At 39.8% G+C, this 27,350-nt stretch overlaps 1 protein-coding gene across 3 annotated transcripts in view; it reads right to left on the bottom strand.

The window, feature by feature from the left end:
• The window catches only part of grik5 (glutamate receptor, ionotropic, kainate 5), a 120,001-nt gene extending 105,195 nt beyond the window's left edge, over positions 1 to 14,806 (bottom strand). The window contains exons 1-2 of one of the 3 annotated variants that reach the window (XM_072460208.1): positions 14,469 to 14,806; positions 14,074 to 14,242 (exon numbers count right to left, since the gene is read on the bottom strand). The gene's annotated coding sequence lies outside the window, so the exon portion shown is untranslated. Of the gene's footprint in view, positions 1 to 9,665; positions 10,812 to 14,073; positions 14,243 to 14,468 lie in introns of those variants that run through there. The other 2 variants (XM_072460211.1, XM_072460209.1) reach the window with 2 other exon arrangements.
• Between the last annotated feature and the right edge of the window lie 12,544 nt (positions 14,807 to 27,350).

Consider the following 27,350-nt stretch of genomic DNA (forward strand, 5'->3'; position numbering starts at 1 on the left):
AATTGGCCCTAGTGAATGAATGTGAGCGTGAACTGTCTGTAATGTCTATGTCTCTGTGTTGGCCCTGCGACAAGTTGGCCATTGTCCAGGGTGTACCCCGCCTAAGGCCCGAAGTCACTGGGATAGGCTCCAGTCACCCGCGACCCCGAAAGGGAACAAGCGGTAGAAAATGGATGGATGGATGGACTTTATTTTTTCACACCAATGATCGCGGGCCGGCCCTCTGCTACTTGCCTGGATTTGAATATGGCCCTCAGAGGAAAATAATTGCCCACCCTTGTATTAGACCAACAAAAAAAATTGAATTAAATTGTCACATTTTATATTTTGAATGCAAAATAAGCAAGACCAAAATGACAAATGACATCTCTCAGCTTTTGGCGAGAACCCCTCATCCTGTTATTTGACTCACTTTGGTATTTTCCACTCGTGACCTGAGAACAACACTTGTGGGCTGCTTCAGGTTGCTTATAGGCTGCTATTGGCAGTGTGCATCTTTTTTTTTGGGATCAAACGTAGTCTCATGAGCGGTCTGATATCCCCTCTGCCTCTCAGCATGGCCACAGCTCATCTTGTGTGAAACAAATCGACTTGTGGAATCAATCCCACACAGACAATGGCCATGATAGTATCGGGAAGAGATTGATGATGTTTGAACACGCTCACCACCAGAAATACCTTGTCTTTGTTTATGTGTTTATACTGTTTGCTTGGTCTTCCGTTTTCTAAAGGGGAGTCAACAATTGCGAGAGGGTTTAATGAAAAGCTCACGATGAATTTGAGAAGGAGAATAGCTCATGAAGACTGGCGATAAAGACTGGCCAAACAACACTGTAAATACTGCTGCAGTGAAAACGCTTTCATTTGAAATAAATCTTATCAGCTTTTAGTTTGAAAAATGGCCTTAAGAAAAACAACTACACATTTAGAATATGAGCAAAGCAATTCTATCTTCTGACACGCACACCTCGATACTATTAAGCTCATCTAATTCTTAGCAGGGATTCCAAATTCATATTATTCACATCAAAGGTAATCTGTAAGTTATGCTTCACAGATGCAATGGTGCAGATAATGTTCAGCTACTTAATGACATTTCTTAGCGTGTAGTGGCAGCGGGCGATAAAGAGTTGCCCAGCTGGCCACTGCCATCGAAAATAATTCTCTGAGTGTGTCCAAGCAGAAATGTATCAACTATGAAATCGCATGTTTAATTAAATGCGCCTGAAAAAAATCTATAGGTATTTGATACGGGTACATCTAGACAGAGCATGATGTCTTGCAAAGTCTATTAAATTCTGAGCTGTGGAAGATCAGGCTGAAGCTCATAATAATCTGCTGCCTCATCACCCTTAGGCTGAGAAAGTGGGGGAGAAACGGCATGTTTATGTTTCCGGTTGTTAGGAGCTCTTCATTATATGATAGTGGACAGTGGAGCTTGCCATATAAACTTATAATGAGCTGGTAAAAAACTGGGAATCAGCACTGTTTATGGAGCTTGAAGAGGTTTTAGCTAGTTGTGACAAATATATACAAGATATATAGAAAAAAATATTTCAACAGTCATGTTTTTTTGCCTTTTTCCCCCTCGTAATATGGGCTTTAGTTTCTTTACTCATGTTCAAGGGTTAACAAACATTGAATAATACATTGTCAGACATTGGCACTTATTCATTCTTCATTTCAATTGATCTAAGAAAGCATAGAAAGGCTTTATGCATTTAGCTCCAAACTAGAATAAAAACGTAGATCAAGTGTGTAATTGCAAAACATTGTCAGTTCTCTTTCAGTAAGTCTTTAACTCAAGTCTAAAATGTATGCTGGCAACAAGACAAGAGCCAGAGTAACAGAGGATACAAAGAGAGGAAATAACACAAATAAAATGAGCCCAAGTCACGCCTCATGACTCACAAAGGTCTTCCAAATTAATTACTGCTATGCTTTAAAAACAGGTGATAACAATAAATCTTTGAAGTTGATGGCTGGATAGGGAGCTGTCAGTCATTACGGTCAATGATTTTCCGGAATATCTTGTGTGACTGAAGAATGATCTAAAATTACATCCATAGCGAGACTACACTCTGTAATTAAGAGCTTGAAACTATTGGAAGCACTTAAATATCCTGGGAATTTTTTTGAATAATGCAAGGGTTTTAATTTGGCCGATTGACTAATTACATCCTTCAGAGCAGATAAGGGGGGGTGGGTGTTGTAAAGACAGAAAGACTCAGTGTCTATTGTTACTTTTTCAATAAAGCTGTATTTCCAAAGAGGATGTTGTGACTGACACTTTTTTGTTCACATGGCCTTTGGCGTTTAGTTAAGTACTTCATGAATAACCTTTATTAATAAAGTAAAGTGTAATAGGTGATGTAAAAGATGGCGGTGGCAGTTACTAGGCTACTGGGAAAAAGTGTTTCCCAGTGTGCGCTACAATCAAACAGCCACACAAAACAAAGACATGGCAACTATTATCCATGAATTACATCAGAATATTACTTAAAACAGTGGCAATGTTGATGACTTGTTCAAGAGAGTGTGCTGAATACATTCTCTGCTATAAGTGATTGTAAGATTATTATGGGTGAAATGTTGAGCTACATGAATAAGCATGTCATAATTGCCCATTCATGCCGTTCAAATGACAGGGACCAATAAACAATGCACTTTGGGGGAAATTACCTCTAAGTTCTAGCACATTCCACAAAGGACAAACCTTAGCTTTTCACATAATACAAGATTCCTCTTAAAAAATGGATAGTAATGGTGTTCCTACTCCCTAAACCTTACTTTCCTAACACAACACAACACAAGCAAACAGCTGAAATAATGAATGTTAAAAGCTGCTTCTAAATCAGATAAACACATATTAAGAACATTGAATGTGAGAGGTGTTGAGCTGTGACAGTGCAGTGGACTAAAACAATGATGGAAACGCTGATGAAATCTCTAGGCAGCACCCTTCAGTGTCTGTTCTTTAAATGAGATCAGAGTCAAACGAAACGAGTGTTCCTTATTTTGGAGAGTGACCCTGGGGCCTCTTCAGGGATCTGCACACAGGTTTGATCAGTGCTTGCGCAATGACGTACCCCACAGACTTTAACAGCTACAGGCTCTGTCCGGATTAAAAAGAGCTACGTCTCACTGTCACACCCCTGTTTGATCTCCAGATAGGTGGACTGATGCTATGTGACGGTTATTCTCACAAGAACTGTCTGCAGCAGAGTCTGAAAAGAAAGAAGTATTGCTTTTGAAACAATTTGCAAGATGTTTTGGAAGGACATCTATATCATTACAGATAAATATATATATATATATAAATATATATATATATATATATATATATATATATATATATATATAAATATATATATATATAATGATGATGTATAAAAAAATAGCTTAGGATCAGAACATAACATTATCATAAACAAAAGTAAATATAGATTTTAAAGCTTCTAGCATCTGTTTTATTTGTGTCAATGCCCATTTGAAAAATAAGTGGTACATAGATGCAAGTGCCATCGCCGGGACTACGGTATTTGGAAACATGTTGAGCATAATGGCATAAGTCGGCCCCTGAGCAATCACTCCATAAAAGCAAATGTTACACTTCCCAGAATGCATTTTGTCAGATATCAGCCATGTTCTCTCTGGGACAGGTTGTGACATGACCTCACATCAAGCTGAGCAGCATTTGTCACTTGGATATTCACACATGAAGGCAGCTGTGAGCGAGCAGCATGGGCTACCAGTGTGCCCCCGGGCTCAGAGTTAGAGGGCTGATTAGGACAGAGCACCACACCACTGATCATCTGAGTTTACTGCATTACAATTGCATTGATAAAACGCTGACATTTTCCACTAACACCATATTTTCTTCTGATTGTATAACTTGGCGCATTTACAGTAACAGTACACATAGACATATTGATGATCACGTCCGCTTAACACACATTATACCCATTGTTTTTATCTTCTTGCAATCCAATCTTAATGACTCCATTAACTGGAAGGCCATTAGCAGCATTCACTTTATGAGCAGCCAAACAGCCCAGCTGGGAGCGCATTATGAAAGGGCATGTGTGTCCTAATGTCCACTTCTTGTCACCCTCGCCACAACGGCTGCCATGCACTTAGTCAATCTTTCCCCGAAAGCCCTGCACGCCCAAAGCAAGAAGGGTAGACACACGGCTAAGTAAACAGACTCAGTTTGTGCTCCATTAGCGAGGAACAGGTATAGAGCAGGTTGCAGCGGCTGGTGTTCGGGCAACTGAGAACAGAGGACACAGGAAGCTCAGCAACACAAGAGATCTCAAATCCCAAATTAGTCTGGATCACAGTGGCACAGCCCCACTCGGAAACACTTTGAACCAACATGCAAGACGCATCAAGGGTCATGCTAACACATGGAAATCACAGGTCCAGGATGGTAACGAAATGGGAGCCACTTATGTCCTTTTATAAAGGAAGAACACGGTCATTAGAGTAATTAAGGAAAAGGAAGGCACATGAAAGCACTGAAAACAGTGTTTTCACAACACAGACAAATGTTAAATGAATCATAAGGCACTTAAGTAAAACTGTGCATGGAATTTTAAAAGGTTTTAAATAATGCATATAATCTCCAATTACGAATATGCATCGTGCAATTGAAATTTAATTCATTTTCAATATGTTTTTTTTCTTGTTTCCTTGGAATGGCCAGAGCAGGCTTAACATGATGGGCAAGTTAAAATGACTATTTTGACCATTTATGCATTAATTTATCTTTTCAGCCCTTTTATTAAGGTATACACTATGACACTGTTTAACACTGGTTGGTGTGATGTCTTACTATCACAACTGTACAAGTCCTATAGGATGTGGATCTCGCTCCATTATTTCCTGCTGCTGCTCCTCTTGGGCTTTGGCATTGACAACTCACTCCAGTCAAACAGAAGACATATATTTTCCTGACGCCGGAAAGCTACTAAAAGCCATCTCTATAAGTAACACGTTCAAGGCTTGCTGTGGTATGTGTCAGAAATGTTCAGGAGGATGGTATAATTTGTCATGTATTCAAGGTAGTGAATAACCACGCTTTTCAAAGTGTAAATATTATAAGCCAAATGCTGCAATAGCCAAGAACACTTCAAAGCCAGGATATCACATGCAAACAAACTAATTCATAGAACGAAATGATAAAATGTGGGTAAAAAGTGAAAGATTATAAAGAACACAAAAGCGAATACCAATGGAAAGACAAGCAATAATTAGGGGAGTATGTCAGAGTACTTCTGGGAAACCAGATTTGAAAGAAACCAACTGATATAAAGAGGGTCGATGACACTTCATAAAATAGAGGATCTCAACTTGAAGATTTTCATACAGAAAGAAGAGCATGTTATACCATCAATATAGTACTGTGGTGGAGGCAACTAAATATCATAATATTTACCACGTATCTTATCTTATCTTATCATACAGCTATAGATTTGTTTGTGTTTGTATTGTCAAAACACACAGGATAAGTGTAAAAAATATATTTGTGGTCGAACTTGAAAAAATAAATGCAATAAATGATTTTGGTAAGACTAGTTTGATCTCATTATGGCAGTAAAAATCAAGTTAGAGAAATCTTTTCAGAGAAGGGAAGAAGAGGGTCTGAAAATTATACAAATCACGTCACACTGTTTAAAAAAGGTTCTGGCTTCAGGTTATGTCTTTTGGTCCCATTGGTTAATCAATTACATTTTCATATTTGACATCTCTGTTTGAATAAACAAAATAAAACACAGAAATTATTAATATATGGAAAGTAAATGAGATTTTACAAATGACTACTGAGAAGTGAATGGGGGCATGCAGGCTTTCACCCCCATTTAATACTGTCTTCTGTTTTACATAAACTACCGGCATCGTTACACGCTAACAGTGTCTTTTCTATTTCCTGCTTCAAGTTAATCTTTAGCACTGCAGGGAAATGGTTGTTCATGCTGCGAGAAGAGTAGAGACACTTCATAGCTCTTAGGAGGGGGTTTGAGACCATCCCAAGCCTCGTATTAGCTCAATACGCTGGGCAATGGTAGTACTTTACCTCCACTGAGAGGCTGGACATAGCGCACTGCTGCCTGCTTGTTTTTGCCCTATTCCCAAGGGGCAGGAAGACCATTTATCAGCTAGCAGAAGAACGTGTATCGATGCGCAACATAGCCTGGGAATTCAGCTTTTATTACACTTTAAACTGCAAGGTCAACTTGGCAGGATCCGTGTCAAAGCTGTCAAGCGTGGAAACATGAAACAAATAGCCCACGCAGAGGATGCTGTGTAAAGCTCAGAGATAAGATGCAGCTGCCTTGCCACCAGCACTTAAGTTTGTGTCCATGCATGTGCAATAATTTGACATAGTCACTGCACTCAGGAGTTATGTGCCTACAGACAGGCCAGATGTGTGGTAGAGAAGATAGAGATAATATGAACATTTGACAGAGCAACAGTAACCGACTTCACAAAGCAGCTTCAACATAAACAGCTAGAGTAACTTTGTACTGTGTAGTAATAATGATATACAACCACCACATTTAAAGACGTGCTTTGACACAATTATGTTGGATTGACACTTTTTGTCAACCATTACATTTCCACTTGTTTTGGCAATGTTTTCTGAAACAATGGTAATTTTTGTTGTACAAGACAAACTTCAAATACATGAAGAAATGTAATACAAATCCACTTTGTTTGGATGAAACTGACAGGAGCTGTTGAAATTGGAAACAAAAGTGACTTATGTGTGAGTTAAAAACAATGCATTTCAAAACGCACCGCTAAAAAGGCTTTCGAATCTTACTGTGTTTTGTATTTTGAAGCACATTTAATCTCCACTAGTTATTCACTTAAATCGAATGTAGAAAGAGAATGGACATGACCGAGTTATACAATCCAGCAAAAAAACAAAACCACACCTCGTCGCTGCTCGGCTATAGAACATAAAACAGCTTCTTATGGGGTTCACTACACAAAGTGAGTTCTGCTTCCCATCAGAAGCTCAGAGTCCTTGCCGTTAAAAGCGCCTGACAGTCTAATACACTTTGTACAGTTGTGTCTTTAATGTCATCACATGCCACTCCACACCTCTTAACTGACAAAAGGGATAGACCATGTTGTGTTATATCTGCTCTGCCGTCGTAATCATATTATTTAGTCCTCTTCATTCAGAGAGGCTGACCAGCAGTGGCAATGTAGTGGGACACATAAGCCCATCAGAGTGATCCCATGAAGCAGAGGTCTTTTCCTGCTCCACAGCCTCTCCACAAACCCCCTTCATCTCCCAGCATTCTTCACTCTACTGCCCTCCGTTGTTTTTCTTCAATCTCCACAATGTTTTTCTTGCCATTTTCCCCTCTTTGTCCACCCTCCCAATATTTCTGCGATACTCTGAGTTGGGAGTTTGTGTAATGGCGTTATTCACAGTTCATTGGGCTGTTTGAAGGGACTATCTTGATTGAGCCTGGTGGACTGTGGGAATGTATAAAGATGTGTGTGTGTGTCCATGGCGATAAATGGGCTCAGTAAAATGCAGGACATTGCAGTGGCCCAGACTGTGGCAGGACATTGAAAGATAAAAAGCAGACTAAAATGGCACACAGCTGGGTGTCATGCTAAAGGCATTAGATGAAAAAAAAAAGGGAGGCAACAAAGAAGTAGAAACCTAGTCACTCTCATTAGCTTGTGCACCCTCCACAGTTCAGCTCCTTTCCGTCTCACCCTTGTGAAAAAGTACACTGACACAGAACCAAAACTGCTCTAAGAAGCGAAATACTCACCACTAATTAGTTGAAATTAACCTCAGGACCAATATGAAGGCAACACACATCCCCGAACACACAGTGGGAAGCTTGCATACAGCGTTCAGACACCACTCTGATGTTGCTGTAAGCTTGGCTGGAAGATCAAAATCTCCTCTTTGGCAGGAACACACACACACAGACACACACACACACACACACACACACAGACACACACACACACACACACACAGACACACACTTACATTCTGAGTTTTGTGAGGGCATGCACTGACAAAAACATTCCTTTTAGCTTGACCTTCACATCCACAACTTGAATGCAACCATTTAAGCCCAACGCACATCAGAAAGGCAACAACACATTTCATTTTCAGTGGAAGAAAATACTCTCTCACTCGTCACTCTGCACAAATAAAGTGGACTATAGAAATATGCAAATCTTAAAAATGATTAGTGTGTGCTAAGGCTGGGCAATTAATCAAATTTGAATTGAATCAAGATTGAATAATTTCAAATTGTTAATGATCAGCTTGGGTTTTTCAACTGATAGAACTGTAGCCAATCTTTTGCCAGAGAAATCCTTTGGTTTGGAGCAGAGTTTGAACTGTGGGCTCTTTTGAGTTCTTTGGCACTGGCTCAAAGTTTGTCCTGCTTATATTAATAAAAGCAATATTAAAAGCCAGTTTGATTTGTTTGTAAAAATCAAAACAGAAATTGAAACAAAAATACAGCCAATTTGAAGATTATTCTTTATTTTTTGACATATCGCCCAGCACTTGAGTTTAAATGTTTTTAAGAGCTGAAAATAGATTTAAAGTGGCTGCACCAAATACTGTAAAAGCAGCTCTTAGGGTCAAAATGAGACCACTGCTTTCTGCATCTAATTACTTTTATTTATTTTATTTTATTGTTTATTGTATTGAACCCAGAAGAGCCCAGTTAGGATGCTAGTTGTTGTTAGCTTCACTGTAACTTTGCTCTGGCTTCTTGTTGTGTTGTGTAAAGTAAACTCATCGTGGTGAATAATTAGGATGCTAGGAATGTGTTAGGAAAGTGAGGAAAATGTCTGGACCGTTGCAAACCATTTAAAATTAACTAGATCTGTCTTTCAAGTTCTTAAGACACAAAAAAAATCTGCTACACTGTCTTTAAAACATGTAAAACCATTATAAACTCAAGGAAAGAGATTGGCCCTCTCAGTCTGACACATTTATGTTAGCCTGGGATTCTAGTAATGCGTGTGGAACAAATGAGCTCATTAAGCACCTATCATTTAGAACCACATCAAACTTCTCTCCCCTAAGAATAACTGCGTTTAGTGTATTTTGCTCATTGATCCCACAATGTTTTCAGTTCCCTGTGATATTTTTTTGATTCTTAGATGAAACCGCTGACCAGACTTATATCAATCTGCATAAAAATACAGAGATATTATAATGGACCTCTCAGCAACGTTCATCCTGCAGTGCAAAACAAAATTAACATATAACAAAATAGTAGTATTCCAGCACCATGTGAACTACTTTGTATATAAACGTGATAGAAGAATTCCATAGTGATATCAAATAACACAAAATGCAACCCTCAACGAATATATAAATCCCCAGACAAAAGTCCTATGTGTATTCTTTCAAATGCTTCCCCTTTCCCTCAATATACTGAATCTTTGAGCAGATTTCCCACCTCAAAAACTGCCTGAGGTGAAAGGAAGCAAAGGGAAGCAAATTTGCCGTGAAGACACTACACAGAACAAACACTGCAGAAAGACCAGTCACGTCTGTTTGTCACACACACCGTCACACATGCGCACACACGTGATCCGAATACATGCAAATGACATGCGCAAATATAAGTACACAATGGGAGAGGCCTACTTACAGAATGAATCAGACGGTATCAGAAGCGGCGTGCCATATTATCGCAGTAGTAGTGAGTCAGCGCAGGCGGTGGGATCTTGAGGGGGATTCAGATTTTAACACTTCAGCCCGAGCAGGGGGGTGTGGGGGTCACAGAGTCTCAAAGTGTCACAGTGAGGCAGAGACAAACACTGAAGAATCCAGAAATAATCCCTTTGAAACAAGCTCCGGATCAGTTCCGGTCAGACGAAAATGAGGGATTGATTGGTTTGGTGTGTTGTTTTCTTTATGTCTTTCGAAAAAGGGAAACTGTAAAAATTGAGTCAAACCGTTTCCTCTTTTGACTTTTTAGTTTGTTTGTTTATTTGTCAGGATTTCAGCACAGGCCCGCTAGCGCCAGAAAACCAATCAGCTCACCAGACGAGGCAAAAACATAAAGAAGTAAATGACAAGCAGATGAAGGGGAGGATTTCTGACACCTGCTCTCTCCCTATTCCCTTTTCTGATGGCAGCCTCTCTCTCTCCTCCCAGCCTGACAGCCTTATGCCTTCAATGCATCAAATTTTTGCTACTGGATGGAATCTCCAGATGCTACCAAAACCGGAATCCTTTTTTTTCCTTGAGATTCTTCCCTTGAGTAGTTTCCCTCAGACGGTGCGCAGAATGACAATGACCGTGTCGCCACTGGATGTCTGCCTGGCACTGTGCCTGACACAGGGTCCTGTCTGTTTACCTGTCTGCTTGTATCCAACCGTCTTACCAGCCTCGGAGCACTTCTTTAATTCACTGCTGTCTCTTTACCTGGCCATCCTTCCATTCTTTCCCCGCCAGGACTCTCCTATTCTTGTGCCCCACTGTGGTTGGAATTCCTGACCCTTCGACTGCACATGTCGTTAACAAGCAACAAACTGACCTACGCAGGCAGGACAGATTACATACCGATTTTCAACAATATTCTTTTAGTCTACTTTTGATTTTTCTCTGCGCCTCCTTTCTTTGCTCGTTATCTATTCTGGACAGTTTGTCCCTCCTCTCTTCCCGTCACTGAGGGAGAATGAAGAAGAATGGTACTGCTTCATAATGTATTTCTCGCGATGTCAGAGGAGACCGTAGCAATAGGATAGAAAGGGAAGGATGGGTGATTTGTTCAAATTGTTCTTCAGTAAAAAAAGGGCAAAACTAAATAATAATTATATATAAACATATACATATATATTCACATATATATATATATACATACACACACACACACACACAAATATATATATATATATATATATATATATAAGTTCTCGAGGGGCGCTTTTTCAATTACTCGCTTTTGCCCACAAGCCACTGTGGGGGACTTCCACAGCACTCACACAAGTGTCGTAATCTTGATGGGATATCCAGCCCATAAATCCAAACAGGTCCAAATTCTCCATGCCACTGCTCAAGCATCACCTATTTCATATTTGCTAAAAGTTCGCAGCACTTGAGGGTATGTCCAAGAGGCTGATTGGTTTGCAGTCCAACGATTCCAATGGGAAGTTTTATCTCCTGCAGAAAAAGTGCAGTGTTGCTTTAGACTTCCGTGTTGCCTATACAAGGTCCATCTTTGGCAGGAGCTAATCTGTGAAAAGAGGAAAGAGCAGTGCAAAGTTGAGTGCATGAAAGGTTAGCATGGTGACATTTGTGCCACTTTCCTTTATCACGTCCGTCATTCCTTCCATGTCACACTGCACCTGGCCTGACATCCTGCTGTCTACTCTGTCCTTGTCACTCCTGTCTTTGCCAGCGTCCGCGGCTTGTTTGCCCCATCCTCCTCTGCGCTCATTGTACGATTTGATCCCAACAAGCTCATCTTAAGGCACTCTCTAGCCCACTCTCTATCCTCTCCATCCAATTTCACATCTGCACCTCTCGAGCTTTTCACCCAATCATACCTCCTGTCTTTTTCCTTCAGTTATATCTTAGCTGACTGTCATTTTCTACAATATCCCGGGCAAGACACATTTTGCGGAGCTCACGCTGAAGGGCACACGGGCCCTTGACTAGCAATTGTGCCTGAGGCAGGAGCACGTCTCAAATCCTGCCTCATGCACTTGGTCAGAAACAAGGAGGTGTATTTGACTGTGACAAGCTTTACTTTGCCACTCAAATCACTGGGGCTATAACGGTAAAACCTGTTCTCTTTTTCATTTGTGAAGGTTCATCAGGAGGTACGGAAAGGAGTTCTTCCAAATAGCCCATTAAATGTAATTACAGACCAACTAAATCAAATACTGGGACAACGGCCTTACAGATCCCCTTCAATCCAGCTATGCCACAATCATATAATAAAACATACCTGGATGTTCATACAGTAAATGAACATTTCATAAATTATATCTTTATGATCTGAAACCAACAGACATAGTTGGTTTTATCAGATTAGAGTTAGAGTTAGTCATTCATGTATGTGATCAAGATGTAGGGAGGAGAATTTAACCTTTTCTCATTGTTTTTGTGTTTTTTTCCAACTAGCTTTTTACACACTATATTATCATAATTTAATCACATATTATACATTACTATTTCACATGGAGGTTATTTTTGTGGTATATTTCCAACCCTATACTGTAAGTGATGTCACGCTTACTATATTTATAAAATTAAGCCCAAATTTAAAGATATAAATGTTTCATAAATAAATGCATTCATAATTCTACAATTGTCAGCACGTCAATTATTAAACATGAAATTAAATTGGGATGTCATCTAAGACTCATCAATGTGAGTTGTTTGTGAACTCACTGTCTCAAATCTTCAGCTATCTTTGTCAAAAATGCCACACACTGTGAGCTGTTCTTTGTTGTGTGCATCTACTAAAGTGCTCTAAATTATTGCCTGTAATTCATAAGTGTTTGATCATGAGTTTCTAATCTACATCCTAATCAACAAATTAAAGCGTGTTGAAATGATGCATCCTTTAAAATTGTGCACATTAGATATCCGTCCTCACTGCAGAGCTTCAGGCAGACAAATACACAGACATACAAATGACAGATGGTAAAATTAATCTTGGCCTCGGCCAACACAGAGTTGGCGTCCTACTGTGTTTTCTTTGTTCATTCCCTAATAAATCAGCATGCCTTTTGTCTGGAAGATTACTTGAATCTAAAAATAGCAAAACATTGCCAAACTGTGCAGCCAACGGGTTATCTTCTCTTCTGTTACTATGCAACAGTGTGCACCTGTTGAATATATGTGTGTCAGAACACTTTTAAACAGAGACATCCTAATGAATGAATGCCGGTCAAATTGCAAATTGCAACTTTTCATTGTCCTTAGAATTTTTTTTTTTTATCATATTATGATGATATAATCAGGCCTTGTGACTGGGCTGTAATGACAATTACATCAATATTTTTAGAGCAAAAACACTTAAACATAGAAACAGTTAAAGTTCCAACCATACTATACTACTAATGTGACTTCTGAAACTTCAACCTTAACTCTGAAATACAGTTTGGAAAATGGTAGATGTGATCCAAAGGGTTTGGAGCTGTATTCCTTTTTCTTTTGAGAGGATAGAGCTGTTAAAAAGAAACATTAGCTTCTATTCAGCGTATTGACTTCAATCAATACTGCAGTGTGAATAGACGTGACCCTCCCAGTGACACCCGTATCCTCCCAGGACTCTTTAGGAGGAGCCATATGTGTGTGTTGCTAACTGCCTAGCGCTAGTAGGCACCATTAGCATGCTATCGTGTCGCAGGTGTGAAGAGACATAAGTGTGGATGAGAGCTGGTGTGCATGAGGTTTGTCAGTCGTGTAAAACTCCGTGATGTTTGAGTGTGTGCATGTGGCTGCGCATGAGTGACACAGCGGTCAAGCCTGAAGCAATTAAAGAATGCATTTACCTCATAACCTTCTGTTCCGCCAGTCATTTACGAATGCACCTCTGGCCTTGCTGCATTGTGTCACAGGCAAATATGATATGTAATCACAGGGATTGACAGATGCACAAATATATTGAGTATCTTTATTCACTACCTGTTCCACGGAAAATACTCAAATTTCAGAAGCAAACATAGTGGAAGTCAAGGTGGATTTGAACAAGTAGGTGAGACGGACACAAGGAGACAGATTGGGGAAGAAAAATGGTCCAAGCAACAAATGGGGGTGAGCCATTCAGGTTTCCTACAAATCCATCATTGAGGACTGACCAGTTTGTCTCAGCATTTGGGGTGATACGGAGACGAAGAGACAGAGTGAGTCAAAAGAAGATATGGAGGGGTGTAGAGGGTAAACAGGTGGGGGCCGCTGTGGGAATAGTTAACAAGACAAAAACTGGCCAAATGGAGAAGAGCTGCGGAGAAGCCCAAGAAATGTATGGAAAAAAAAGATGTGAGCAAAGAAATATGGCGCGGCGAGAGAAGGACAAGCTGAACGGAACGGACACTCACCCATTTCACCGGGCTCTCCGTGGGCAAGCACAATCCCTGCTCTGTGATCCCAACCCGGGGGAAGGCGCAGCGAGATCCTGGAGCTCCCTCCGCTGAATACCAATGGGGCTGCTATTATGAGTACCCCAACACACACCGTCGCTCTCCCCCTCTCACACACTTACCGGCACTGTGGAGGAAGACCAACAGTCAAGTCTGGGCTACTTCTTCACATCACAGCGTTAAAAAGCATGACACAAGTAAGGTGGCAATGCAGCACGAGTGCATTTGCATTCCCCCCCTTTACTCTTATGTTCTGTTCTTCATGAAAAACGCATCACAGGCAGTGCAGGAGCTTCGGGCACACTCGCACACATTTAAAACAGTGACATTTGCAGCCCTATACAAATACTTACAGATTCTAGCCAGCGCTGCCGCTGAGTAGACGCTCATCTGCTCATCTGCTCACAGCTGAGAGATGAGTTGTCCGCTGTAATCCTCTGCCCCGCTTCCTTCACACCGGTCGCAGCGGTGAAAGAAGACAGTCTTAGAGCGTGCTCCTCATAAACCGTGTAAATCCATTTGTTGATTCAATAGGATCCGCGAGGCTGCCTGTGGACTCCGCTGCGATACAGAAAACTGCATTCACTTAGTCACCCTCCTCCAGCCTGCCTTTCCATGCCGCGTCTCTTCCCCGGCTCCGTAGTATAGCCGTACCTCTTTGGCTTTCTCCAATCTAATCAGCGCTCTCCCTCTCTCCGCACATCCTCTCCTCTGCTGCCCCCTCCCTCCACTTCCCAACACCCACTCTGTCCCTCTCCCCTTTAGGTATTTTTCGCAAAGATGAATATCAACTCACTCCTTCTTTTCTCTGTCAGTCAGTCAGATAAGCGTTTGAAAGATGGAAAAAGGGCAAAAACAAGCCATGAAGGAAGCACATTGTACAATGAGATGGTGCAGATGTGTTGCAGTTGTTGCCATTGCAAACTACTGTCAGTAGGAGGAGTGTAAGCAGGTTATGGTCAGAATAAAAATTGACTTTGAACTTCATTTAACTGTAAAAGAAAATAATTCACAACTAATTATTTATTGAAATAATGTAATTACATTTAAAATTGAATAATTGTTAACTCCAAAACATGCCATGTTCTGAGAGGAGGTTTTATAACAGAGCAGTAATTGCATTAAAATTACACCAGCAACATTGCTGTTGATTAAAATAAATAAATAAATAAGTCCTCGAGTGGTACCACTTTGGTCTTTGGCTCAAGTTTATCATTTATATTCAAAGGACATTTGTGATCTAATAACTTATTTAATGGCAGAAAAAAAAATGCCACTTTGCCTGAATAATCAATTTGCAAAAACACTCTTGAACATTTGCATGTATATTTTGTACTAAATGCAAATTAGTTAAAGATGAGGGAATACCATCATAACATGGTATATGATATATGTCTCGTTTGATCATTTAAGTTTGAATAATTTGATTTACCTATTGAGTCATGGATTGATTACACAACAATAATCTCACAAAATGTTAGAATATGACCAACTGTCAGCAACAAGCATATATCAAGCTGATCTTATCTATAAAGTTTTTGATATTTCAACCAAAATCACAATCATAATAAATTGTAAAAAGAGAAAAAGAAAAAGTCTAAACGTCGCAACGCTTGTATATATGTAGTGCTTATTGTCTCTCGTACCTCTCAAATGAAGGCAGTATTTTACCTGCAGCTGACTGTATTGATGGTAGAAAGCCACGGTGCAGATGTATTCCAGATGCAGCCGGGGTAAACGACTGTGACAGAATTGGACATGGTGACAAACACTATCACAGCATCAGCACACAAGTCGCCTTATAGCCTGCGGCACGCTTCACGACAGGGCATACATATCAGATGTAAACACACAAGTGGGCATTCAGAGCGCAGCCACCTATTGACTTTGTGTTACGGATGGAGCAAACAGACGTGGGAAGTAGCGCTATAACATGGCCATAAAAATCGTATTAGAGCGTGAGGTTACATCAAATACATATGCAGGCGTTGTGGGGAGAATGCGCGCACAGGCCTGACACTTCATGTGGTGCTTTCTTTTGAACATAGCTGACATCCTCCTCACTATTTATAATGTTCAGTCGTTCAATCCGCGGCAGTCCCCAGAGAGCCGGCTCACACTATGATGTCACAAGCCCCCTGTGTATAGAGCTGTTCTCACGCTATGTGGCGCCCCCCTGGCCTTTTAACCAGACTTTCTAATTCTAGCCTTATCATATAACACGTCGCCTCCTCCGTTGCCCTGATAGCCTTTCCCGTATAGATCTGTTTGTACCCTTGCAGCCCTAATGCTCCTTTAGCATTTCGTATGCTCCAAGGCCATTAAACCCACCACAGAGCGTTGACTCATTGATTTTGTCGCTCCCGGTATGAGGCACTTCTGTAATTGCTGGTGACAATACAGCATTGCCTTTGAATTATATTTGTGCATTGAGTTTATAAAAGAGCAAATGACAATAGCAACTATGTAGCAAATTAGAACTAAATAATTAATTGATTTCTAAATGTGAATCACATCATTTTAAAAGAGTGCATTTACATAATTACAGTAAAAAGTAGACTAGGTCTATCAGTGAAACGGTTCAATACATTTCCTTTTCACCTCATCATTACATAATTACATAATCATTACAAGACCTAATCAATAGTGACAATTCTATTTGTTCTTCGTCTAGAGTGGCACTTTTTCATAATGGGAACATTTCTAATGATTAATGGTTTCCACATTTTATAAGCTGAGATTTAAAAGATTTGCCATCCGCTTATTTGTTGATGTGAGATGTCGATGGTCCATGCCAGCACTGACTGCCAGCACTAGGCAAAAACACATTGAAGACGTGAAATCCGCCATGAGTTCCCCATGTGTCTCCCACTTTGATAAAATAACTCACGGATGAGAAGAAGCCGCAGAATCTCTGGAGGATCACTGATCTCAAGAATTGATAGAATGGATTGTATCTATTGTAATTACAATATTAGGATCTTGTTGACAGGCTTTGTTGTAACTTGTGGTCCTTGTTGTAATAAAGAAATATTTATTTTGGCTGTCAATGGCTTCAGGGTTAAGCCAATTAATAAACGTAACGTCTCAAAATCTTTTAACTTTTACAGTGCATCTGCAATGTATTCACAGCTTCACTTCACTTTTTCCACATTTTTTCATGATACGGCCTTATTCCAAAAAGGATTACATTCATTCATTCATTATTTGCCTTATATGTCTACAACCAATACCCCAAAATGACAACTCGAAAGAAGGTTGTTAGAATTATTTGCAAATGTATATATATCCAAAAAGAGGATTTAAGGCACAGACATTACTATTTAGTAATGTACTATTTAGAATAAGTACCTCAATTAATTATTTGCCATTATGTACTGCCCGAAATACAAAATGTGAGTCAGATTAGGTGGTGAAATAAAATCTAAACCACCAAAGAAAAGGTATGAAAAAAAAATGTTCTGGCGTTATTGCTGGTAGAAAACATTACTTACTCATACAAGTACAACTACTGTACAATCACAAATTTACATGCAATATGGTTTCAAAAGATCAATAAATAATATCAGAAAATACATATATCTTGGTTTAATAAACACTGTCACAAGGATCTTTCTCAAAATGTTTGCTTTTTTGAACAGGCAGTTCCCACAGCACACACTTCATTATACTGTGCTATACTATTGCTATTTTCCCAAAGTTTCACCAATAAATAAGATTTTTTTTAAATGATAATGATCAAGTAACCCACACATTCTATATTAGAGTTGAACGATTTGAGCAAAATATCTAGTTGTAATAAATTGCCAATTCAATTAGATCTGCAATGAATTGATTGTACAATTTAGTTCAAAGTTCACATTATAAACATTTAACATTTGAGAGAAGACTGAACCATGAGCTACAATAAGAATACCATGTATTTTTTAGAACATTAATTTGCAGTAGCAGTATGTAGAAACAGGATGTTGTTTGTTGTTTGCACAGGAAATGATGTTACTTGCAGTAAATAATTGCTGTGTACATGATTTGGTCATTGTGACCACTGAAATATCTTGCAGCTCATTTGATCTATATGAAGTAAATGCTTTTATTAGTATTTGCCATATTGACTGCTGATCCGTGCTTTCCCCTGCTGAAACCCTCCGCTTTGGCCCGGGTGCCCAGCTGTCCCCTGATCACTGAGCAGGCCGACAGCGCCGTCTCATCCGCTCTGCTCACAGACGTGCCCCCTTTTCGCCTGACGCTCATGTTTTCACCTCTTCAACTTCGATCTCGTAAAATGATGTGCGACCTCTTCTGTTGTGTATGTGTCCAGTGGGCGGACGGTGCTGGAAAACCTATTACTCACTCATGCTCCAACCTATTAGAGCACAGCCATGTCACGCCAAAGGTTCCCTCAGGTCACAGCTTTTCATCTGCGAGCGACGGGCCACTGAATGGAGAGAACGGGAATGGGAGATGGCTCTATCCAGTGCTGTCCAACTTTGGCTTTCTTTATTATCTCTAAATATGACGTAATGTTTGGAGGCAGGGTTTGCAGGCTCACCCCGAGCCTTGACCCACAGTTGCTGCTTTCAGGAAGTCGGGAGGAGTCTCATTGTGCTGTCTCTCCAATCACATCACAGTCACATGCGCTGGCACACGCCTCTGAGCCCCGCTGTGTGTGAGAGCGTGTGTGTCCAATTCACCTCAGGTCTAATTTACCCCTCCGCCCTCGTTTTCAGCACAACTGTGTGTCAGCCAGTGTGCCGGTCTTACACCTCTGATATTAATGCTTTTATGTTGTTGTTATGATGACATGCAACATTTGGAGAGGCGGCTAACAGCATGACTTTAATAGTAGTATTGTCTTTGGCCCTGCTGTGTCTGCTCAAAGTGTGCCGTCACTCCATTTCCTCCTCTCCTGAAAAATATGCATTCCACAGCTGTCTCTCTCTCTCATCTCCATCCCACGCCACTTTGCTCCTGACAAATTGATGTGGAGCGCTTTTACATAACAACTGCGTTCACGCACAAACACACAGAGAGACGTGCACGTACACTTCAGAGAGCGTTCAGTGTGCTAATGTAATCCTTACTCAACCATCCACTGCAGGTGTTAAATGACCGCTGTTTGCCATTCCACCTGCTAATGTGTGTTTCCTTGACTTGGTAAAACAGAGATGTGGGTGCCATATAAACTATTGCGGTAAAGGCGCGCAAAAGAGGCAAGGAGAGGAAGTGGAGTGAGGGAGGGAGGGGCGAGGGGTGTCGTGATTTGACATTCTGCCCGAACGCTGGCTCCGCTCGTGGAATAATGATTAGCTCCTCAGTATTCTAGTCACATATGCTTCACGATAGCTCTCTCAATGAGCAGGAAAGAGGGGAGGAGGATCCATGGGGGAGGGGCTACAGAGGGAGGAGACTGGACAAGGGTAGTGGTGACGGTGGGGTAGTTGTGAAGCGGGTACGTGGAGAGAAACAAGGTGAACGCTAGAGCACAGGATGAAAAAAAGTGAGGTCTACTGGAGGACAAAACAAAAGGGTAGTGATATACAGTGATTAGTAGGAGCTGCTGCAGTGGCATTTGTAAAGAATAGACATAAAACTTGTGTTTCTTAAGGAGTCCTTTTTTAAAAACATCATAGAAGATGAGGGGGCAGGCATGTTGAACAATGTTTTGGACAGGATTTAACAGCTGGCTACATAAAATAGATACTGCTTGAATGTTCCTGTAATTGCCTACATACAACATTTTTTGCTTTTTGACAACACATCATAAAATCACCTGTAATAACAAGTGCTGAAATGGAAGAAGATTGGCTTAAAACAAGAGTGACGATTGGTTGATATGGTTTTTGTCATTTTTCACAATATTCTCGCAATACCAGACTCTCCAGAAAAAAAGAGGATATGGAGGATCAGCACTGGGAAATATGGGGCTTCATTATATTAAAAAATATACATATATTGTTGACAGCTTTGTTAATATGTTTTCTCAAATGCAAGCCATATATTTTAATACACAGAATAAAGTTTGTCTCTAGATTGTTATAGTGGTTTGTGGATTAAAGGCGCCGCACCAGATTTTTGTGCCTTTTAAACTGCGGTCCAAGCATCTTAATTCTTCCTCACAATGAGTTAATACAACAACTGTGAAGAGAAATGTAATTGCCACACAATTGTGCAAACCAAAATAACAGTATTCTATTTTACTTTGTTAGAAACACACACAAATTCCCAGTGCACGCTCCGAGACCACTTTGTCAAAGTCACAGCAGGTACAGCCACCTCAGCAAAGAGGGAGACAGAGGCTACGTCGCAGGGGGAGGAGGGATGGAGAGACAGAGCAGCCATGATGGAAAAGTGAAGGAAAGGAGAAATGGAAAATTAGAGAAGGACAGGGGGAGGAGAAAAGAAGCATGTACTGGCGATAAATATGTAATTACAAAGCATAGAAAATGATAAATGTATACCATTACTTAAATAGGTCAATCATACATTAATAACCGTGGTTTGATAATGGAGTTGGGAAATCAGCTGTGAGTAAGTTTACAAAGCCACGTATTCAAACATAAAGAACTGCATCTGTTTTTTCTAAGGTATATCAGCAATCAGAGGGTTTACCCAGATATCAGTATCAGTTAGATTTTGAAATGTAGCCGATATTTGGCACAGATATTTTTTCTGAACTGCCCCTGTAGCTGTGTGTCCTGTGTCATTCCCAGTTTGTCCAAATGATTTTATAGCAAAGATAAATACATTTTGGTATTATTTTCTACAAAAGTGAAAAGTTAATTTGGACCAAATATTGGATATCTGAATCGGCTTTTTAAAAAATCCATATTAGACCATTCCTACTCCTTACTTCAATATCCTTTTAAAAACACATCATTTCTTTAAATTGGCTAAATGATTGGATATAATTAAGTGTAAAGTCACAAAAGAAGACAAAAATAGCACCTTTTTTGTACGGCTATTTAATGACACTGTATGACAACGGATCAAGCTTTGATTATGAATAGTGCCTCTGACAGTGTGTTCAGAATGCAGACTTAATTAATTTCTACAAGAACTTCCTGTTACAGATTTAATTAGTCGATGATAAGCAGAAAATCTCCTGGGCGGCGTGTGCTACAGAGAAAGGATTACCGTGGCTGAGCAGTGTCGCTGGGGTAAAATGGGGGGCACGGTTTTGACACAGAAACAGACTGCACCCCAAGCAGAGGTCAACAAGGCCCCGCTACAGTTTGCATAGACCTACATCCCTATCATACAACAGAATCGGTCTGAATAAAACATGGCTGCTGTACTGCCCCACAGCGACAGGCAGCATTTGAAAAGGCCTCACATTAAATATACCAACCTTTATACAATGGTACAACGTTTTACAGAAGACATTCTGTAAAATGTACGACACTCACCTTTTATAACCAGAGTTGGGTGTAACTAAGTTACTAATACTGACTTTAATTAAATTACTTAGAAAGATAGTAATGTAACACATTACTGTGAAAATACTTATTCTAAAATAGTACTCTAAAATACTCCTAAATAGAATGCATTTACTCAGGTACTTGTGACGACAACAACAACAGTGCTTCAGGAAGAGGACGCAGCCTTCTTCTGTGAGGATACTGCCTAACAAGGAGCAGGAAGAATGTGTTAAAAAAGAAAACCCTTTTACACTCTGGTCACACGCAAAGGCTGAGATCAGTAGTTTGTTAGAGCGTTCTTATCCATTTCTACTGTTAGTGTTTTGCCTTTGGGACAATTCAAAGGGTCAATGTGTAGTTTTAAATGTGTGGGTTTAAATGCCATTAGTAAAATATAAAAGCACATGTTAGATTAATTCATATAATATTGCACAAAAAGTAATCCTAAAGTAATGTGACTACTTACTGAGGCAGTAAATAATGTAACTAATTACATTGTCAAATGTAACTGGTAATGTGTAACTAATTACTTTGTCAAAGTAACTTCTCCAACACTGTTCTAACAGGAGTATGATTCACAAGAAAGGAAAGAGCTTATGAGCCATGCATACTATCTTACAATCACTTCAAACATGTGACCTTTCTAATCAAATGTAGAAACTAACCGAAAATATTTGTCAAAATGCAGTAATCTTCCCTTTCTGCTCTCCTGAAAAGACTCTCACACATTTGAATTAGTGCATGTTTCCTGTGTGTTTGTCCACAGTGTGGCAATGGCCCAGGCGGGATCTGCTGACATACATGGAAGGAGATAAATTATTCTTTTCTTTAGCATTTACACTGTGTTAATCACTCATCCCTCCCATACCACCACAAGACTAGTTATTCAATGATGTTCAGGCCCATTTAATTGCCAGATAGGCAACCACACATATCACATTATGATGACTTTGGAGAGAGAAGGGGAAGGATACAGTACTTTACCCGGGTGTGTCCCATGATCCCATGGTGCGCCCTCATCATGGCTCCATCTTATTATAGTCCCACGGTCCTCCTCCTCTCCTCTTGGAGAGTCCTCATGGACCACCGCGCACTGCATGAGGTCCGTTACAGCCACGTGCTTTCTGAAATGGACCCCTGTTAGCAAAACCAAACCAATCCCCACGTTTAGCAACAATAAAGTTAAGACATTGGAGCTATTGCTATTTCTATAGAAAACGACATATTCTGACTTGTTTAATGCGAACAGCAGCAGCTTCGTTAATGGTGTATATGGTGCATCAGTTCTTGTGTTGTTGTCAGTAGCTGCCCAGTGATTGGTTAGCAATTTAGCTAAAAAATATACTATACTAAAAGACAATCACTTTTTTAATCTTAAACTAAGTATTATATTTAATTTCTTTACATATACATTTAAAATGTGAGTGTTACCTTTTCTTTATAATGTCATTTCTGCATTTGAGTGTATTACCGCATTGGTCCAGGAGTGGTCCATAGTTTCAGAGAAGGTCATTTTTGACTTTTTATTTCAACACGTCCGGACGGAAGTCGAAACGTCTTGATTTTAAAGTCTGTATCATTTTAAAGTCTTCTACCATTACGCTTTTGACAAACCGGATTGGTGGTGATTGGTGTGCTTATCGTGTGGAAATATATATGTATGTGTATATATATATATATATATATATATATATATATATATATATATATATATATATATATATATATATATATATATATATATATATATATATATACATACATACATACATACATACATACATACATACATACATACATACATATATATTTGTTGTTGTTGTTGTTCGAGTCCGAGTGTTGCATTACCGCCAGACTTTATTCCCTCGACTTTGTTTTCATTGATTGCAGTAAGCTTGTACACGCAGAAATTTACCACTATTTGTTCTAAGTTCTTTTACACTAAGTTCTCTCTGTGGAATTTCGACATAATCGCTCAAACGGACGACACGACATGATAGTGCCGCATTACGCATGATACGCGGCGTGTGTTCGCTTGAGTTGTCGGCAAATGCTCCTTGCTGTCTTTAGAGACAGTCAACAAATTACCCTACCAGAGCAAAAGCGAAAACAATATTTGTTTTCTTAATGTTGAAAAACACATTTGTTAAATACATATTTAACATTACTCTCAACGTGTCAACATTATTGACACGCCTACTATTTGGCCAATTAATTTCAAATGGGTAATTATTGTATTTAATGATAAATTATACATTTTATATTAATGTTTTTTTTTTTTCAATACATTTTAGGCGTCAACCCATTCACCCCAAACTAATCCAAAATAGTTCTAATTGATGATTAGGATTGGGTATGGCAATAGATTTTTTCTGAATATATGCATTTTCAATTTTTTATTGAAAAAAATTGGCAAAAATATGGGTTTTTCTTCAATAACTTTTACGCTTTGTCACCCATACACCCCAAACTGATCCAGAATAATTATATGTAATGAGGATTATATAGTATGCAAAATATGCATTTTATATTTTTATAAAAATATTTTCGCTAAAATATGGGTTCTTGTTCCATAACTTTTAGGCTTTGTCACCCATTCACTCCAAGCTAATCCAAAATAGTTCAAATTGATGATTAGGATTGGGTACGGCAATTGAATTTTTCTGAATACGCATTTTAAATTTTTTATTGCTGCGTCTCCTGCTGCGTCTCCTTCCACAATCACATCTGTGGCTCCCACAGCCTCTCCTGCTACTCCAGTTTTTTTTAAGCAATGTTGTGAATGGATGACAAAACCTAAAGGTTACTGAAGAAAAAACCCTATTTTTGCCAAATATTTTTAATAAAAAATGTACAATACATTTTCAGAAAAATTCTATTGCCGTAGCCGATAATCCTCATTACATAGAATTATTCTGGATTAGTTTTGGGTGAATGGGTGTCAAAGCCTAAAAGTTATTGAAGAAAAAAACATATTTTTGAAATATTTTCATAAAAAATTGAAAATGCATATTCCGAAAAATTCAATTGCCGTACCTGATCCTAATCATCAATTGGAGCTATTTTGGAAAAAACCCTATTTTTGCAAAAATATTTATATACATTTTTTACATGTATATTCAGAAATATTTAATTACCGTACTCGATCCGATCCTAATCATCAATTAGAACTATTTTGGATTAGTTTGGAGTGAATAGGTCACAAAACCTAAAATGTATTGAACAAAAACCCACATCTTTGCCAAATTCCATCCATCTTCTTCCTCTTATCCGGGGCCAAGTCGCGAGGGCAGCAGTCTAAGCAGGGACTCCCAGACTTCCTTGTCCCCAGACACTTCTTCCAACTCCTCCGGGTGGATCCCGAGGCGTTCCCAGGCCAGCCCCCCCCCCACAGGAAGGCGCTCAGGAGGCATCCGGAACAGATGCCCGGCTCAGCTGGCTCCTCTCGACGTGGAGGAGCATCGGCTATACTCCGAGCTCCTCCTGTGTGACTGAGCTCCTCACCTTATCTCTAAAGGAGCGCCCAGCCACATGGCGGAGGAAACTCATTGCGACCGCTCGTATCCCCAATCTTGTCCTTTCAGTCATTACCCAAAGCTCATGACCATAGGTGAGGGTAGGAACGTAGATTGACCGGTATCGAAAGCTTTGCTTTTTGACTCAGCTCCTTCTTCACCACAACAGTCCGATGCACCGATCCGCCTGAATACTTGAACTCCTCCACTTGGGGCAAGGACTCCACACCCATCCGGGGAGGGCAAGCTACCTTTTTCCGGTTGAGAACCATGGCCTCGAATTGGAGGTGCTGATTCTCATTCCAGCTGCTTCACACTTGGCTGCAAACCATCCCAAATGTATTTTTCAACATTAAGAAAACATTGTTTTCGCTTTTGCTCAGGGAGGGTAACTTGTTGTTTGTCCCTAAAGACAGCTCGGAACATTTGCCGACAACTCAAGCGAACACACGCCGCGTATCATGCACCTAATGCGGCACTATCATGTCGTGTCGTCCGTTTGAGCGAATATGTCCAATATCCAATATCCAAACAACTTCACCCGATTAGTCTTTTTTGGTCTCCTATTTTTGTGTTCAGTGGTGATGTCAAAGCATGAGATCCCTGTCCCAGGACAAATTCCTCCCATGGGAGACAATAAAGGATTATATTATCTTAGCTTACATAAATCAATTTCAATGATTTTCTTTTACAGTTCTGTAGTCTGTAGTGGCTGAAACAACATTGTATGGTGTTTCCTTGGAAACAAAGCTTTATCCTGCTTTTTCTACATACCAAGATGTCAATAAAACTGCCATCAAAAATACAGTATGACTCAGACTCCAGTGAAGAGGCTTGAGAGTTCACAGGGACGCATTCAAGTCTTACAGTACATTTCCATTTTGTTATTGGTCATTAGGTCAACACAACAAAATGTTTTAGGGATTGTTCATTTTAGTTCATCGTCAAACTAGTATTTTGATTGCAGAGTAATGGCTATAAACAGCAGCCAAATGTAAAGGGTGCTCTTGTAGTGCTCTTCTACCTGGAGGCTTAGACCAAACCCAAAGAGGCTGGTGTCCTCCACCTGCTCGGGACACTGTGATGTCAGCAAGTTTACTGCTGCCAGAGCTGAATATGCACATTCTCTTCTGAGGGTCACTGGGGTATTTTTAGTGTTTATGATACAAAAAGAGGTGAGAATCAAAGGGATGCCCAGGGTTAGAACAGCTGGAGAATGTGCCTGCTTGTCATTGTTTTAGTCCCAGTCTGTTTAGTTACTTTAAACAGTTGACCAAACAGAATCAATATCATAAAACAAATAAAAAATGTGTGACCGTCCATGAACATGTAACAAAAAGAGACGAGGGTAACAGCTGTAAAAGTCATTGGTATAATGACTAAACATCTATCTGATGAGTGTAGTTAGCAGCTACAAACAGCATTATGGATGTGGATAATGGCCACACTCAGTTCAACCTTAATCCCAGGACATACCCCTACCGGTAGGCTTAATGGAGTCTCGTCAAAAATGTCCATACACATAGTAAATATTGTGAGTGTGTATGTAAATTGCATTAAGGATAATTACCATAGCTGTTAAAGAACAAAAATGTCTCATGATTCCATAAAATCCTGGTCTTGTTTTAAACAGATATGATAAACAGCGCCTAAGTGAAAATCAGCTCTTCAGATTTGCTCGAAAGAGAAAAAAAAACATGTATTTATCGACTGGATGCCTGTTGACACTGTGAGAAAAGCAATGAAGAGCAGCTAAATTCTTGGCATAGGCTCCCTTTTGCTCCTCAGGAGCCTTCCATTTCCAGATCCACTTCTCCCTCTGCAGAACTGCTGCCATTTCCCCATTTCAGTTCCCTGCACAATCATCAGCATTTCTTCCTCCATGACATGAAAACAAACTAAGACTGAGTGCCTGGAAGAGTGTGTGGTTTAAAGCCCCCTGTCAGCAATCACCGGGTGGGAGACAGCCATAAACTGTGTCTTAGAATCCTGTAATGGGCAACTGCAGCGCTGGCAAAACTTTTATCATATTATGCCTCTTCCCATTCAGACACAAATGGGATCATTATTTTTGATAACTATATGCCAAGTGCAGGATAATTCCATTACACTACTTGTCACTTTGTATCGCTGAACTCTTGTGAAAATGTCATGTATCTCGCTCCGTGTCCTCATACATTACAAGTCAATAATAATAATAATAATAATAAAGTCAGAAATTACTGGTACATATGTGATATATGATATAAATTCTAAACAATCCAAACGACGTAAAAAAGAAAAGAAAAAGACACACCACCTA

Source organism: Eucyclogobius newberryi, unplaced genomic scaffold (genome assembly GCF_026437365.1).
Source record: "Eucyclogobius newberryi isolate DKJ021-1_F unplaced genomic scaffold, fEucNew1.0.hap1 SCAF_3, whole genome shotgun sequence".
Lineage (NCBI taxonomy): Eukaryota > Metazoa > Chordata > Actinopteri > Gobiiformes > Gobiidae > Eucyclogobius > Eucyclogobius newberryi.